General features: G+C 34.3%; 1 long non-coding RNA gene across 2 annotated transcripts in view; it reads right to left on the bottom strand.

Annotated features, from left to right (window-relative positions):
* Positions 1-8,744: 8,744 nt before the first annotated feature.
* The window catches only part of LOC141411427 (uncharacterized), a 36,226-nt gene continuing 28,948 nt past the window's right edge, over positions 8,745-16,022 (bottom strand). For both annotated transcript variants that reach the window (XR_012436155.1, XR_012436154.1), the window contains 2 exons: positions 11,587-11,680; positions 8,745-10,802 (listed from right to left, as the gene is read on the bottom strand). This is a non-coding gene — a long non-coding RNA (uncharacterized lncRNA). The remainder of the gene's footprint in view (positions 10,803-11,586; positions 11,681-16,022) is intronic.

The raw sequence follows: 16,022 nt of genomic DNA, 5'->3' as shown, positions 1-16,022 counted from the left end.
ACCTTGTCTGGACATGTATTTGTCAGTTATCTGTTGAAACTTACATGATTTCTGCTTTAAAATTTTTCTTGTTCCAACTTTCCTTTGTTCTGCAGTTTACAAAATGTATTCCATGCTGTAAATATCTACCTATTTTAATTTATTATTTATAAAACAATCTAAATAATGCATATTAAATAAATGAAACTTATTGATTAATATTTATTATAACATAAAGTTTCTACATATTTTATGATACAAATTTCTTTTCCAATATGAAAAATAATATTTGTTTTCTATAAAATATAATTCAAGTATTAGCAGTAATGCAGGTGTAGAGAGGGCAGAGACCTGTGGAATTTTGTAGACATCAGTAGCAAAGAGATTTTAAGAACAAAATATTTAAGTGAAGTGGATGTCAATAAAGAGGTTTTGAGGGATAAAAGCCAAATTTAAAATTTTGTACTGAGAAAATTGGAAGTAAATCTGCCATCAACCCTATAGGAAATGAAATAACACGGAACACAAACAACTTCAACTCAAAAAGACAATGATAGAAGCTGTGTTCTGAGGAGACTCAAATAACAATTAAGTCTGTGGGGGAGAGTGAGATTCTCTGGGGAAACTAAGACTGTAGTATAGTTTGACAGTAAAACTGTTTTGACAAAACTACTAGTGGTGGTGTTTGAGTGAATGTTCAAAATCAAAGAGTGAAAGACAAAGCATCTAGGAGGGAAGAAAGGCTAAAGGACAGATTTTATCACAGATACTAAATAATAATGTTGGGTCTGATGAAGATTTATGATATTGCCATGTAGAGGAAATGAAAATAAAAGGACAGGTGCATATCATGATTCCTGCCTTGTAAAAGCATTGGTTCAGCAGCACCTATGGAGGCTCTGAGCGAAAGCAACCAAGTCAGAGTGCGACAATAGATATGGATCAGGTGATACATCAAAGAATACCTGAAGTTTTAGTGCATCGAGAACAGCTACAGTGCTCATGCAACCCTGAGGGAAACCTTACACAAAAACTGGAGAGAGCTGAAAATCTGTTCACTGAATTATTCAGTAAAGCCAGAATGTCATGGTTAATTTTAGGTGTCAACCTGACCAGAGCAAAGGATGTCTGAGTAGCTGGTAAGGCATTCCTGCTGGGCTTGTCTGTGAGGTGTTTCCAGAAAAGATGGGCATTTGAATCAATGAACTGAGTCAGGCACCATGCAATTACCTCAGGGGCAGATATAATAAAAAGCTTTACAAGGGTGAATTTTCTGTCTCCTGGAGCTGTGACCTCCTCCCTTCTTCTACTGTCCTTGCCCATCAGAACTCTAGGGCCTTTGGGCTTTGGGCTCAGGAACTTGCCCCAAATGGCTCCCTAGGTTCTCGACATTTAGTTTCAGATTGAGTGATATACTTCAGGGTTCTGGTCCTGCAACATTTGAACTTGAACTGAGCCATGATACCAGCACCCCAGGGGCTCCAGCTGGAAAGTGACATTTCATGGGACTTCTCGGCCTCCATACATGCACCAAATCCCCTTATACATATATTTCTATAACCTATTGGTCCTGTCTCTTTGGGGATCTCTGACTAATATAGTGCTGAAGCCCGAAAGAGGTCTAACTTAAAGAATGACAATAAAATAAAATCATAAAATAAAGAAAATGAAATTCATTGTCACAATTTGAAGAGTATATTGTCTATAAAAGTATATACAGAAATGAGATAATTTAATATAGGAACAAAATAAATGACATAAGTGTACAAAAAGAAGGATGGAAAAATATTAGAAAAGTAACATGCATTAGTGACAAAGAAATCAGTGTGTGTAATACAATTATTACACATATGTGATACCATTTTTATAAAGTATAAATCAAGTAAAAATGAATAATATGTTGAGATATATAAACACATGAAGAAAGTAGTTTTAAAATTCATTGATCCTCAAGTAGAAGATGAGGTAAGTTACCTTTGAGGAAAAGGCAGGCATGTAGAAAAGGATGAACACTACTGATAGAATCAATGGTAGCAGGAACATTTTAATTTTATGGGCGAGTGATGGAATCACAGGTGCTTGTTTCAATCTGGGAGACATCAGCTACGTAAGTAATGCATAGTGTCTTTATGGACTGAGGATGATATAATAAACTGCAAATTATGACTATTGGTAATATGAAATTAGTAGTATTCACATCATACAGTTTTCATAAATACTTTTAGAGAAATTCAGAAAAGTATCAGTATACAAAATCAATATACACAAATCAGTAAATCAGTGGATTTAGAAAGAAATCAGGAAATAATCCCATTCAATCTGACTAAAAAAATCTAAAGTAACTAGGACTAAATCTAACAGGAAGCAAAAGACCTCTACAATGAAAACAAACAATGGAGAAATTGAAGAACACACTAGAAGATGGAAAGTCCTCCTACTTTCATGGATTGGTGAAATTAGTATTGTTAAAATGGCTGTATTACCAAAGTAATCTAAACTTTCAATACAGCGTCCATTAAAATTCTAAACACATTATTCACAGAATTAGGAAAACTATCCTGAATATCATATGGAAGCAGAAAAGACTTCACATAGATAAAGCAATCTTGTGCCAAAAGACCAATGCTGGAGGTTTATAATACCAAATTTTAAATTATACTAAAGAACCATAGCAGCATAAACAGTATGTTACTGATTCAAAATCTGACACCTAAATGGAATAGAAGGGAAGACCCAGAAATAAACTCACTCAACGACAGCCATCTAATTCTTGTCAAAGGTACCAAAAACACATGTTGGAGAAAAGGCAGCCTTTTCAACAAATATGGTGCTGGGAAAAGCGGATATCCCCATGTAGAAGACTAGTTCCCTATTTGTTACCCTGTACCAAAAAATAAAACTTTGAAGTGAATCAAATATCATAATGTAAGCGTTAAGTCTTTGAAACTAGCAGAGGGAAACAGAAGTGAAATACTATAAGAGACAGATAAACAATGCCTTTCAGAATAAGATTCTGATAGCTCAGGATTTAAGAGTAAGAATTGACAAATGGGTTTTAATTAAGTAGAAAAGCCTCTGCACAACACATGAAACAATCATCAGAGTTAAAAAACAATGTGCAGGTGGGGATAATCTTGTCAACTATTCATCCAACAAGGGATTAATATACAGAATATGCACAGAATTCAAAATAATTAAACACCAGAGGAACAAACAATCCAATCAATGACTGGCAAATGAACTGAATACTTTTCAAAAGTATAAACTCAAATGACTAGTCACAATAACTGAAAAATAATACCTTTAACCACCAGGGAAACTCAAGTTAAAATTACATTGAAATTCCATCTTCCTCTAATTAAAATGACTATCATCAATAAAATAAACAACAAATGCTGACAAGGATGTGACAACAGGAACACTGATACACTTTGGAGGAATGCAAATTTGACTAGTCAGCATGGACAGTAGTATGGAGGTTCCTCAAAAGACTAAAAATAGAACTACCATATGAACCAGCTCTACCCAGATTATACCTAAAGGAATAAAAGTCAACATTTCAGAGATACCTGCATGCCAATGTTTATTGTAGCATCATTCACAATAGCCCAGTTTATGGAGTCAGTCTCTGTGACCATCAATAGAAGAACTGATGAAGATATATGGATAAAAGGATAAAGATAATTATGTACGTGTGTCTTCAAGAAGGACTTATGTCATTCAGAGGAAAAGGGAATAATATTCAGAGATCATCACATGTTATGGGTTGAATATGAAGTCACCCTCCCAAAATGTTCATGTGTTAAAGGCTTAGTCTCTGGTGCAATCAGTGTGCATAGGTGGAGTTTGGGGGAAGTGTCTGGATCACAAGGGCTTTGCCTTCACCAATAGATTAATACAATGATGAAATCAAAATCTGACTAGGACAGTGGGAGGTGGTGAAACTGTGGAAGGTGGCACCTAGTGGAGGGAACTGGATTATGAGAAGCGTGCCCTGGAAAGACACAACTTGTCCCTGGCCCCTACATGTCACTCCCTCTGCCTCCTGTCTGCTGTAACACGAGTTATTTTGCTCTAGCACATACCACCATGCTCTGCCTCACAGAGGCTCAGGAGGAAGGGAGCTGGGAGGCTATGGTCTGAAACCTCCAAAAGGCTGAGCCACAATAAATGAATCCTCTGTTTAAATTGTTTGCTCAGATATTTGTCTCAGTGACAAAAGATCTAATTACTGCTTCATGTTAAGCAAAATAAGTCAGACTCAAACACAAATATTGCATGTTTCTTCTCATATCCACACATGAGAGATCCTAGACAATAAAAAAGACATGAGAATACAAGGGGGAATATTAAGGAGAAGGAATGGGGTCAGGGGCAAGGAGGGAGATTTGAAATAGTAATGGGGAAATTATCATCAAAGGTGTATAGGCATTTATAAACATGCCAAAATAACCAGTATTTTTTACAATTAATGCATGCTAATAAAAAGTTTAAAATGAATACTTTAATTAACAAATTAACAAAAGTAATTGATTAGTAAAATAAAGCACTTAGACAATGTCTAATACATGATAGATGCACTGTATTTATTAACTAAGTATAATTTTAAGTGGACCAAAAACCAGCAATACAAACTGAAGTCACAGGAAGACCTGAGCATCACAGATAAAAGCAGGATGTGGTTATGAGTTTGGTCTTTGGAGGCATGTTTGTGCTTGGACACCTGAAATTTTTTTTTTTTTAGCTGTGTGATTGTTGGTATTCTGTCAAGCCCACTCTGTGCTTCAGTTTTTGCATCTGTAAATGAGAGTACTAATAGGAAGGATGGATTTATTAGATACTTCACGATAAGCAAACAATTGCAGCATGTGCAGTTTGCAAGAGTACTTGGCGTATGGCAATTGCTGCATAAATATTAGAGATTCTAACGTTCATCGTGACCGTTACAGTCATCATTATTTCAATGGCTTGATGAATAGTAAGGGTTGTGGTCACTACATCTGAGAAGAATAGTTTAGAGATACTAGAAATTTTAAAGAAAGAAGGCTACACACATAGCAGAATTGAACATATAAAAATGGAAAGAAAACCTATGGGAGCTAAATACCAATGACTTCTTCAGATGAAAAATCATTGCTTTTTGGAGATGAAAATTTTTATCCTGAATTATAAGGATTAAAGGAAAATTAAATTTCCATTATGCAAGAGTAAGTTAAACTCAAACAAAGAAAAACATAACAGGGTCCTACTTGTTTGAAGTACTGTAGGGCAGAAAATTAAATAAGGTTCAAAAAGTAAAGAGTTGAAAAGAGAAACTGGACATGTGAATTCTTTAACAGCTTTATGTGCTGTCCTTAGTTATGGATACTTCCTGTAAATGCAGAACTCTCAAAAACGTTACTGGAAAAAACAGATTTTTAATGCATTTGAAATAGGAACCAAGCTTTTAAATGAGAAATTATAGCAAAAATGTAGAATCATAATGAAAACACATTAGAACACTCACTGAAATCTGATTAAGATTTGTTAAAATTAGTATAAAGCTCAACACAAATAAAAAATTCCATTTACCACCTAATATGTGAAAATGACTATGGTTATTAATATCAATTATATAAAAGGAAAATGAAATACCTAATTTTCATTACAAACTAAGCTAATCTTCCTCCCAATATTTCCAATTTAAGAATGTTTTATTTCCTTTTTTCTTGATGTTGTGATGATATGGATATGCAATTACATATACCCTGTTATATGCAATTTTATAAAACTATTATATATACTTGTATATATAGGTATATACATACATACATACACACATACAGGTAATTATTATTATACACATCCAATTCAGTTAGCTATATTATTATAACTATTATAGCATATAATTCTTTAATATTTAATTATACATATAAACCCCTTCTTTATGTCATATTAACTTGACATAAGATAAACTCCTTCCCCATCTTCCATTTCTATTAGAATAGTCTTCACATTTCATAAATTTTCTTAATCATGCATATTACATTTTTTTAAAAAAATTATTCCAAATGAAACCTAAGCATGTTAAGACATTTTCTTTCCTATGGATATATCATTATTATTTTGTGTGAACTAAAAGCACATGATTTGATGGACAAAAGATAAGAAAAGTAAAGTTCTGAAAATTGAAGGAATATGTACAAAAGAACCTAGTATCTTTTTGGCTTTCTCCACACCCTTGGATCATGTTTACACTCACTGTGTGTCATAACTCATGTCTCCTCATAATTTTTGTTTATTTAGAGACTAATACTTTGCTGAGTAACATTTAATTTGGGGAATATAGATAGATAGATAGATAGATAGATAGATATAGATGGAAAATAATTTTCTCAGGCACTATATATTTTTATTACCTCTACTATGCATGATAACTAGGTTAAAGTTATACTTCTTGGGAATATGGCTATCAAAAATAACATTTTTGATATCAGACTAATGACATTTTGGCAATAATCTCTCTCTCCTGTCTTTTTTTTTTTTGACATTTTTTCCATTATCCTTGGAGTTACAAAATTTCATCAGTAGCTGTCTATAGTCTGTATTCATGGCATATTTCATTGATCCCACTTGATAAATCATTTATTTTGTGAATATTGCTACATTACTCTCTTAAGGAAGTTTCTTCTATTACTTGTTTTAAATACTGTCTTCACTTTGGTCACTACATTCAATTCTGTGATTCTGTTACATAGAATCACTGATCTTATTAGTCTATCCCTCATATGTCAACTTTGCTCTATGTTTTCTGCCTTTGTGGTTCTGTTTCATGTTACAGGAAATAGTTGGAGCATCACTTGGAAAATTGGGGCCTTAAATTTCAGTTCTACACATTTTATATTACTCAAATGCCCATTAAGTCAAGTTTTTCTTTTTTGTGTGCTGAAAGAAGTTTTCTAGAAAAGCATTTTTGTTTTTTATATACTTTATTTCTGTTTCATTGCATGAATACTCCATATTCTGGGATATCCTCAAGATTACAAATAGTAACTATTATAGAAATGATGTATTTTGCTTCTAGCATTTTCCTATACATTTGCAAGTATTGTTTGTGCCTAATTTCACCCTGGTAGACTTTGTCTAATATTCACTGATCCTTATTGTTATATTCAAAATTATAGATATTTAGATACAGAGTATCTATACTAAGTTTATTTAGATGTCCAGATGGGAAAAACTGTGTTCTCTGAAATGTTGATTATCTTTGGCTCATTAATCTGTCAAGGGACTTGAAAGATAGTATAAAAATATACCATATGAAAATCAAAAATCATATATACAAATTATTTAAATAACCATGATTACCACTCCTAGTTAAAAACAAAGAAACAAAGGAATTCTAAACATTTATCTTTTGTTGATACTGAGTTGATAAAATGATTCCACGTTAACATTGAAAGTAACTAATATTCATTGTTTCCTTACCACGTTTTTTATTTTACTGAAATCTTTTAAAGGATTATTTCATTAATTTCACAATCAACTCTTGAGATGAGATTATTTTCACTGAACTGTAGCAATGCAGAAAATGAAGGGCATGAGTGTAAACTGACCTCTAAAGCAACAGAGGTACTGTATATTGATGCTGGATAACAGTCCCTATTTTCTCACTTTCTTAGTGATTTTTCATTACACATTTTTCCCTCTAAATATGTATGTGTGTCTGTGATATGTGAAAAACATTCCAAAATGTTATCTCTGTATTAAGAGTTTATAGGTGCAATTTTATTATGTGTTTGCAAATTATCTCTAATATATATGCTGATTAATTTTATGAATAGAAAAAATACTAAAAATTTACATAATATGGAGTAAAATGGAAGATTAATATAGGAGGGGATTCATACTGAAATGCTAGCAAGTCAATGGAAAGGCAAATTTTAGGTGATAAAAAATCTTTATTTTGAGAGCTGACTAGGCTTGCTGCAAGGCTTAGAAGTAGAAGCTCCTATCAGGGTGTTAATGTCATTAATTTTAAATATTTTTAACAACTTCTAGAGTATGAATGAAAATTATTGAAAAGAAGTGGTCAGGAACATCAGATATATGATCCATTAAGACAGAATCTTTTCAAATGCACATTGATATCACCAAAATTATGGCAGGGTTCTGTAGTGTGAAATCAAATCCATAAAATACGATATGATGAAGAGGGAACTATGGTTTAGAAAAATTACACATTCGATCCTGAAAGATGAGAGTTCATTTTATAGGAAAGAATGGGGCTAAACAGCAATGAAGAAATGATTGAGGCCATCTATGGGAATTAGGTAGAATGGTTACTATACATCTTGTCAACAAGTTCCATGGGTATCTGAGAAAAAACTTATCACATGCTCAGGAAAATGGAACAAACACTGAATTTCTTAAGGGACAGAAATTCAACCAGTAGTATTTAACATCCAGAAAGTCTAAATAAAGTTCTAGAATTCAACATGTGGAAACTGCAACTCATAAACAAAATGATGATGTAAAATATCATCATTTGCCAAAATGAGAACACAAATCAAATTGTTCATGAAATCCATACCCCTCAAGAGCAAAACTCCAGTGGCCCATTTCCTTCAACTAGGTTCACCTTGTGATAGTAATTTCAGCTACGAACTTATCAACTGATTAACAAACTGATTGAGTTAGTGCTCTCCTGATCACCTCTCAATAGCACCATCAGTGTTTAGGGATAGTTTATATCCAAAACATAACACTTGCTTTATAAATTTGTAGATAAGTACTGTTTCCTGCAGTCTATTTGTTTGTTTTTGTTTTTGTTTGTTTGATACAGGGTCTCACTGTAGGCTACACTGACTTGGAAGTCTTGATCCTTCTGCTTCAGCCTTGGGAGTGCTGGAATTAAAGACACCCAGACCCTGCAACATTGATAAAGTGTTGCTTGTTTGATTTGCAAAAACCCATTGTATAGTATTATTAATTTATATAGGAAAACATTTAGGGATTTCTTATTTTTTGTTTTGTTAAAAAAAAAAAAAAAACTCCTCTACACTACAAAATTTATATAAACTGAGTAGAGACAAATAGGTCCCTTATTTGCCCAGTGATAAGGTCTGTATTCCCATAACAGGTTAATGAGAGAAAGCATAACAAATTTATTTACTCAAATTTTCATCAGACATAGCAGCCTTCAGAAATATCTACTCTTAGCTGGGACTTGTGACTCAAATCTGTAAACCTACCTATTCAGGAGGTGGAGACCAGGAGGATGGTGATTTTTGGTGAGCCAGGGTAAAAAGTTTGCAAGACCCTGTCTTGATCAATAAAAGCTGGATATAGTGACATGCACCTGTCATCTCAAATACACAGGAAGAGTACATAGGAAGATAATGGACCAGACCACCCTGGGCAAAAACTGTGTGATTCTACTTGAAAATACTTAAAGGAAAGGGGCTAGAGGCATGGCTCAAGTGATAGAGCATCTGCCTAGCAAATGTGACACACTGAGTTCATAGGCCCAGTATTTTTTTAAAAAAAGAAAAAGGTAAAGAAAAAAAAAAGGAAAGAAATATTTATTCTTATGCTTAGGTTCAGTGAAAAAATGAGTATCCTTGTAGAAATGTGATTGGACAAAGGGAGCAATATAATGGTCACAAACTGGGGGACCCGAACAAGGATTGTCTTCTCATATTCTTCTCCACCCCTGTGTAGCATCCTTTTCTCCTGGGTTTGGGGAAAGACCCCTACGAGATAAGTGTATTCAAAGAAGACAGAAATTGACCTCTTTAGGTTTTAAATATTGCATTGGGAGTGAGGGTTAATATGATCTGCCTTGGGGAAACAGAATTCTGATTTCTATGATTTGCTTTGAAGAGAAAGAGAGAGAGATAGGAGGACAGAAAGTCAGAAAGACCTTGCTTCTGAGACTTTCCAATGTCCTTCCGTTCACATTAATCAGCCCACCAAGGTGATATACTTTGAAGTCTGAGCTGTACCATCTGACTGCTGTTACTATACTATTTTATTGTCAAGTATCATTAATGTATTCTAACCTACAAAGTAGCACATAAAACTGTCAGAGGATTAATTTGACTCCTGTCAAAAAATACTCCATTGCATTAAAATTATTTTTTGAGTTTTATGAAATTTAATACAGGACCTCACATTTAGTCAAGTGACTGATGCTGTCCTAATCCATTAAGAATTATTATACCTGACTCATTTTTAAAGGCATCAGTGTTGTATGTTTTTAATAAAACAATAGATTGAAATAATGTGGTAATTATTAGTTTTGTAACTGTTCATAGTATTTTAACTTTACAAACCCCTTTTATATATTCTACAGTTTATAATACTGACTTTTTCAAAAAGTACATGCATAACAATCTTTCCATTAAAAGTTGAGAGTTATTCAAAGCATTAAAAATTAAAATTAAGTAGAGATTTAATATGCATTTGAAGTTATATTTCTTTAAAAGAAGTTTTAGCTTTTCAGCGTCAGAGTACTAGAAAATCCAACAATGGTTTGCTGTCATCCAAAATATTGACAATTGATGATCAATTGGAGGCCATAGCACTCTGGGCACTTAAGGTGAATCAAGGAAACAATGGAAAAGTAATCAATCACAGAAAGTCAAGGTTCAATATATAAAAATATTGCCCTCTCCTGCTGGGAAAGCCACTGGTATGGAAGGTAGCAAGTGTCCTCATTAATGAAGGTAATTTTCTCTCCTGCTTTTTAACTGTTGATAATTTTTTAATGTTCTTTGCCAAGGACTTGCTAGGAGTTGTAGTGACACCACAAACAAGGTCACCAAGCAGATATTCAGATGCTGTAAGGCAAAATACACATGTAGAACAAAATCATTTTCAATATTTCAACTTATTTGATACATGCAAGTTTTTAATTTCTAGGAGATAAAGCAGTATTCATTTTTGTGACTAACCTAGGGTAATACGCTGAGATTGCCTGAAAAATAATTTGAAATAAACTTAAAGGAAAGTGTTTTGGAATTTTCTTAATTTTTAATTCCTGTTGGATTTCAAATATTTGGAGACTAGACTTATCCTTTCTCCATCGTCTATTCAGCTGATACTTTGCCTTATAGAAACTTATGCCAATCAATTTCTACCTCAAGGCTTCACAATACTTACAAAGATTTGACACTAATAAAAATTTCAGTGTCATTTGATTTTAGTTCAAAGAGGCCATTGAATATTCTTATGTACCTCATCTCTTCAAAATCAATTGTGGGAGAAATCTCAACTAAATGGTTTGTCGCTGCATGTGCCAAGGGTTGTCCAGGTTACTATAGATCACTGCTAGACATACACTGTAACTATTGCTACTACCCACTCCTTGTTGCACCCTGTGTTTGTCATGTGTCTGTCTGTCTGTATTTTAATTTCTATTCCTAGGAATTACCTTTCTCTTTTACCACATACTGATTTAGCCCTGCATGTTGTAACATTTGTCTATCATGAAAATAAGATATTACCTGAGTCTTCAAGTTAAAATGTAACATGTGTACAGTCAAGTGTATCTTTTCTATAAAGGGTTTTAAGGATTTAGGTAACTGTTGTACAGAGCCCACCCTATTGTATTATATACTTTACCCTTAAAATATGGAAACTGATAGAGCAGTACTTGCTGATTTTCATTCAAAGATATGCAAAGCTGTCATTTCCTCCTTGTGCTCCTGGAAATTATCTAAAAACAGCAGGGAGAATAAAAACCAAAATAATTTTTTTAAATAAAACTGGGAGAAAATTAGATTTATCAAACAAAAGAAATGTTAATTTGTATGTCTTCAAATTCCAAATACAAGAAGAGTAGTTGATGGCAGTTGGAACATCTGCCTGTAAATCTAGAAAAGATAGAATAAGCAATGGCAGACAGATTGCCTTTTGAAGGCAGCAGGATGTTACAGGGACCAGGGATGTAGTGAAGTTAAAGGTGTGTGTGGGGGTGCGGGGGTTGGTAAACTTGCTCAGGTTAGTGATGTGCACAACTTTCAGCCAGAGTATTGTGGGGAAGAAAAGTGGCTGAGATGAGGGATCCCGCCTATTAGAAGAAGCTGAGCTTAAACTCAAGAGCATCAGAGCTGTGTCAGGGACCTGTGGACTTCAAGCACCTGGCTAGTTTCCCTGCTTTATATCACTTTCTTATTTGATGTACTACACATGTAGGTGAAGAAAATTCTTATTCTAGATGATATGCATGTTTGAGTCATTTTTACAATTCCATGTCTTTAGAAAACTTGCTTCCCTTCAGTTTGCTCTGTAATATGCTTACTACTGATTTTACTTGTCAACTCCACAGATTGCTTTTATGTGTGCAGGGATCCTGCAGCAAGCCCTCAACTCCACTACTTTGAAAGTACAATGTGTGATATACCAGATAGAGAAAGCATTTGCAAGAAAGACACTTACTTCTCACAGTCCTGGTTTATACAGTTTAGGCATATCAAATATTTTAGGACTGTAAAGAATGTTTTCCTGGAAGCAACTGCACATTAGCATTCAAAAACAGCCTATCTTTTCTCTACTCGATTGGTACAGGTGCATAAGAGTTAAGGCAAGTGTCTGCATTACAAGATCAAGGCATGGATAGGACAGCATGCAGCAACATTGAGGACAACTACAAGGGAAGGACTTGGGCCAGAATGTTTAGAATCACACACTGTACTACTGGTTATGAAATACACTAAACATCATGTTTTATATAATACATATTTTAATTTTGTGTCAAAACAAATTCAGAAACACTAATACTGTTGTAAGCATTCATCCATGTAACATCACCATGTTTTCATTTCAAGAAGCTAAAATTGTCATTGTCATCTTCACCAGCACTTGTGCTGGGACACCCATCTTTAGCTTTCTTAGTTCTTAGGCCTTCCAATTTGAATACAGTTACACCAATGTCTTTCCTGAGTCTGCAGCTTACAGACAGCATTTCATGAACTTCTCAGCCTCTGCAATCAAATCTCAGAAATCATATAGTATATAGATAGTGCCATGTGTGTGTATTGATTTCATGTGTTATATACAATCTATAACATAATATATGAAATACCTATCATTATATAATACTTTATTCTCTATATACATATAAAATTTCTTATTGGTCTATTTCTCTAGGGAATAATAGTGTAGGTAGCTACATATTATATGATCTACCGTAAGTTGACATGTTAAAGGTAATGGAAACCAGATTAGTCATGCTTAGAGAAAAGACTTTTAACAATATGGAAGGTAAAAAGTAGAATGAACTCTGTGGTGTTGGATGGGAGTGGTTTCAGTGTGAACTTGTGTCTTTGTGTGTGTGGTATGTGTGTGTATGTGTCTTTGTGTGTGTGGTGTGTGTGTCTGTGTGTGCATGTGTGTGGTGTGGTGTGTGTGTGGTGTGTGTGTCTTTGTGTGTGCATGTGCGTGTACATGTGTGTGGTGTGGTGTGTGTGTGGTGTGTGTGCACATGCATGAGTGTGTGTGTCTGTGTGTGTGTGGTATGTGTGTGTGTGTGTGTGTGTCTTTGTGGGCATGTGCGTGTGTGTGTAGGGCCAGGATATATGAACACAGCCATGTGCGAGTATATAAAGTTATTAGCTCTGTCCACTGAGAGGTATTTTGCTGCTAAAGGTGACATGTAGTTCTTGGAACTTGACTTCTAAATGCTGTTCTACAATAAAAGGACACAGGTCTCCTTGACTAGATCTGAGTAAAAAAGAACAAGATAATTGTGGAATATGTCATGATGTTACAAAGCAAGACAGCACTCAAAGAATGAAAATGATGGGTAAAACCGATGGATATTCTCACTTGAAAGGTCTCTTTTGGGCAAACCATGGAGAATTTGGTAATAAATATTAATTTTTCTAATAATGTCTTTAAATCTGTTGAATGAAATATAAATCCTAAGTGCTTTAAGATGTAAATAAATCATAGTTAAAATTATCGTAAGGTTAAAGGTATTCACATAAACTGTCTCCCCATAAAATTCCTATCAAATGCAAAGATTCATTTGCAACATTTCAGTAGAGAAGCCTGACTAGCACTCTGTCAGTGAATGTTCTCCATCATGGGAAGTGACAGCCATGGTCTATGGACAAGGGGCAATAAGGAAAGCACAGCATTGCTTCCTGATAGAAACACTTAACCTGAATCAAGTGTGAGGCAACATCAGCAAGCCCCAGCCTAACCTAGGAGCAACTGGCCCACCAAGATCAGGAGTGAGAGGTCAGGACTCCAGGACACTTCCAAAGTGAGAGATCCCAGTGGGATGGAACCCTTATGTCAAAATGGCATCACTGGTATTTTGTGAGCTGTGAATAAAGTCTGAACATTAGAGAGCAGTTATGTTTCATGCTTAATTTGTTGATTTTATTCATTGTACTGTGGTTACATAGGAGACTGTTTTGTAGAAATTAATATTAACTATTTTCAGGATTATGGGTTTAGAGAAGACAAGCTTGCCTGATTCAGGAAAAATTGAAGTTCTCTATTTTATACTTGTATTTTTGGTACATTTAAAATTGTTTCAAAATAAAATATTTTTTGCTTTTTTTTTCTATTTTTTCCTTTTTTTTTTTTTTTTTTCGGTGCTGGGGACCGAACTCAGGGCCTTACACTTGCCAGGCAAGCGCTCTTCCACTGAGCTAAATCCCCAACCCCTCAAAATAAAATATTTTTTAAATAGATATGTAAAATAGGCACTATCATAATCATTTTATGTTACCCTAATTTTTCTTGCTTTGACATTTTAAGGGCAATTCTAAGACAAGTCTGGTAGTCTATGCCAGCAATTCCAGCTCCTTGGGAGGCAGAGACAGCAGGATTGAGGTTCAAGACCAGTCTAGGTAAAAGTGTTAGTGAGACCCTATTTCAAAGAACAAGCCAGGCATATTATCCCACAACTGTAATTGTAGCAACACACCATGCAAAGGTAAGAGAATTGTGATTGGAGGTAAGCCTGGGCATAAGTATTACTCTATGTAAAAATAGCTAAAGCAAAAAGGGCTGGAGGTGTGCCTCAAGTTCAAACCCCAATACTGCAAAAAAAAAAAAAAAAAAAAGAAAAAAAGTAATTTTAAAATATTTACTTTGGCAAGATGAAGTTTTACATAGAAAAGCAGTCTGTGTAAAAAAAAACCACATTCAAATACATAAAAATGAATTGTGTATTTAAAACAGTCAACACACCATTAATATTATTTTAATAGTATTTAAAATGGTTTAGTTTACCAATAATGAAAACATATTCCTGCAAAATTGCCATACAAACAATGCTATCTTATTTTAGAAAAAAAGAGGAAAGAAGGGAGTTGTTTTCATCTTAATTATCTCTAACTTATTTAAGCAAGAGAAAAATAAAATTCAAACCAAAGTAAAGAATTTTTGTTTTTTTATGGAAAAGTCTTGTGGTTTGGTCCCTCAATTTGCACAGTACCATGACTTACTGTACAACTGGTTCTGTGGGAGGGTGACTTGTGGTATATGTACATACACTCAATTATAAAAATACTATGTAAAATAACAATTTATGTAAGAGACCTTAGCAGCATGACTTAAATATTTCAGATTTTGTTTAAAAAGATCTATATACATCAGATCCCTTTTTCTATTTATATAAGAAGCACCAAAGATGTGTTAGCAGCATACATTGTTTTTGAGGTTCCAAGTTGGAAGTGGGAAAGCTGAAAGAAAATGGTGATTTGAAAGAACAGTTGGGATAGGTATGGGATCTATTCCACCTCCATGGTTGGTTTGGCAGACACCATGGTGATTTGACACGAGAGCCATGTACTGTGCAAGAGCCAGAGGAACACTGGGAAGTAATAACTTCCAGCAAATCAAAGACATACACAACCAAGCATGAATCATGGGCTCTGTCTCCAAGGCCAGCATGAAAGGCTCAGCTTACGGGCAATGTACATATTCTGTACACACACAGCTTTCTATATTTTGCTGTCTATAAACTACTGATGAGGTGATGAAGTAAGGGAGTTTTTTCTGTCTCCCTTCCCCTTTGGGGTAATCTTCCTTTTAATGGT

This window comes from Castor canadensis, chromosome 10 (assembly GCF_047511655.1).
Source record: "Castor canadensis chromosome 10, mCasCan1.hap1v2, whole genome shotgun sequence".
NCBI classification, from domain to species: Eukaryota; Metazoa; Chordata; class Mammalia; order Rodentia; family Castoridae; genus Castor; species Castor canadensis.
This window is presented reverse-complemented; position numbering and strand designations above follow the sequence as displayed.